This window comes from Saccopteryx bilineata, chromosome 1, assembly GCF_036850765.1.
Source record: "Saccopteryx bilineata isolate mSacBil1 chromosome 1, mSacBil1_pri_phased_curated, whole genome shotgun sequence".
In the NCBI taxonomy this organism is placed as follows: domain Eukaryota; kingdom Metazoa; phylum Chordata; class Mammalia; order Chiroptera; family Emballonuridae; genus Saccopteryx; species Saccopteryx bilineata.
In genome coordinates this window covers 216183882-216186509 of record NC_089490.1, presented here as the reverse complement: position 1 = coordinate 216186509, position 2628 = coordinate 216183882, and the positions used below count along the sequence as shown (strand labels likewise).

Genomic DNA, 2628 nt, shown 5'->3' with positions numbered 1-2628 from the left:
GGTCCTCCGCATGCTAGGCCGTAGGCTTTTAAATGTATAGACTTTGACTATTTTTATTAAAAAGAAGAGTTAATGCATGTATAAAAAGCATACTTATTGCAAGTTATAGAATAATTCTCAGCTGTCCATTTGGTTTCCCTATAGTAAGCATATAAGGCAATTTAACACAAGCAGATATGAAATGTGTCTCACTTTTTTAAAGGTTAACATAGTATGATTAGAAGGATAATTTTTTCAGATTTCTTCTTTTCATGCTGATATATGTTTAAGTGCCATGGCTACTTTCCACAAATTATATTGTATAGGGTCAAATTTTATATGTGGAGCTTGAGGTGACATCCCTCTTCCATGCCATTTGATAGTATAATTACTTTGACCATTAGCTGTAATTTAATTATTGTTCTTATGCCACCTTAGATTAGCACCCTGACTTTTTACTTGAGCAGAACTATGAGGGATTCAATTTATGACGTTTTTATAGGAAATATTAAGTAAAACCCAAGCAGTTTTTTCTCTGCAATTTTTTCAATGTACCCATTCATTTAGCTGATTAACAATTGCAGTTTGACAAGGTGGTAAACTAGGTGGAGGTTCAGGATCATGTACAGATGTATAACCTTTAAATCCGTACCCTTGTAACAAAAACAAACATTTCTTTCCTTCTCCTTTATTTAAAAAATTTAGAGTAAATAAAGTTTTATGTAGCATAAAACTTCCTTCTCCCCCCCTTCCTTCCCCCCCTTTGTTTAAGTAACATTTTTTTTTTGCATTTTTTTGAAGCTGGAAACAGGGAAAGACAGTCAGACGACTCCCACATGCGCCCGATGGGGATCCACCCGGCACGCCCACCATGGGGCGACGCTCTGCCCACCAGGGGGCGATGCTCTGCCCATCCTGGGCGTCACCATGTTGTGACCAGAGCCACTCTAGCACCTGAGGCAGAGGCCACAGAGCCATCCCCAGCGCCCGGGCCATCTTTGCTCCAGTGGAGCCTCGGCTGCGGGAAGGGAAGAGAGAGACAGAGAGGAAGGAGGGGGTGGGGGTGGAGAAGCAGATGGGCGCCTCTCCTGTGTGCCCTGGCCGGGAATTGAACCCGGGTCCTCCGCACACTAGGCCGACGCTCTACCACTGAGCCAACCGGCCAGGGCTAAGTAACATATTTTTTAAAGTGTGATTATTGTGCTCAATAATCGCTTGTCCTTGTGGAAGCAATGTAAACTTAGTAAGAATAGTTAGTTTTGTTTATTGTTATAGACATAACAGCTAACATTGTTTGAAACAGAGTTAAGGATGTTTTTGAAGTTTTAGTCTTAATTAAAAAATTTTTTTTCTTTTTGGATAAGTTTTTTTAGTTGTTAATTTTTTTATTTTTGACTTATTCTGAGGCTTTAATTTTTTGGAAGATATTTATTGGTCTCCCATATTTGTGGAGATAAGAGCAAATTCTTATCCCTACATTTTGCCTACATTGCTGTTGTAAATTAGCAAATTGTCTGTTTAAAAAGTACATTTTGTATAATATTAACAAAAGGCTTAGCGTTAGCATTCCAATTAGTTTGAATATGAGCCTGATTTTCTTACTAAGTTATAAATTGTAATTATTTCATTTTTGAAAGAACAGTCTGAGCTAACATTTCTAAATTTTTGAGATAAAACATTCAGAGTTTGTGAAGGAGGATAGCAGTTCCTGCATAAAAGGACAGTTAGTTCTATACTAGGAGCAAACCATTTTTAACTCTTTAAGAGTTTTCACAGAAATTTGGTCATAGTGACTATAAAAAACTTGTTAGAAAGTTTAGGCTGTAATTTAAAAATTCACTCCTTTAATTGTTTAAAAGATAAATGTTTTTCCTTATTAGAGGCTAAATTCTTTCATTATCTTTCTATTGTAAAAAAAAATTTTAGAGCTTTGTTATGGACTTTACCCCAAATTTTGCAGCTTAGTGACCACTGCATAAGTGAGCTAGAAAGAAAACCAATGTTGTTTAATAATAACAGATACATTAGCTTTTATATTTAAAAGTCTTTGGTATTGTTAAGTCTATTTTAGGTCATTAGAGGAGCCAAATTCCTGCTCTCCTCGGGGCCTTTCTTTTTCAGGATGTGGCCAACTGCCTGAAGTAGCTTGAGATAAATTCTTAAAATGATTTAATTTTACTTAATTCCTTAGTTTTACAGATTTGAGCATGTTTTTACACACAAACAAGACAATTTTCAGCATAGAAACATAAGTATAATACATAACTTTGATTAATTTTAATAGTTTGAATACACCTTACAATGCATTAACCAAATTAGCAAGTTTTAAGGATTCATATTTTATTCAATTTAAATTTAAATGAGTGCTTCTTACAAGTTCTAATTTTAAAATAAAAAATATATGAATAAAACTTTTTTCAATATAAGAGCCAGCATTCCAATTTTGCATGCAAGAACTTAATTTAGGCCTTAAAAAATAATATTTTAGACAACATCAAACAAAAACTAAACAGAAATTAGAATTTGACAAACCAGACCAGACAAATCAGAGAGAAAACGGGATTTCAGAGTATAGTCAGACTAGAAAAATGCCTGCCTGATTTTAATCAGGGCATTTTTTGACAGAGACTAAGGATGGATGAAACTAAT

At 34.7% G+C, this 2628-nt stretch overlaps 1 non-coding gene across 1 annotated transcript; it reads right to left on the bottom strand.

The window, feature by feature from the left end:
• Window positions 1-1072: 1072 nt before the first annotated feature.
• On the bottom strand, window positions 1073-1148 carry TRNAT-AGU (transfer RNA threonine (anticodon AGU)). The gene has a single exon. It is a non-coding gene; the product is annotated as a tRNA-Thr (tRNA).
• Window positions 1149-2628: the final 1480 nt, after the last annotated feature.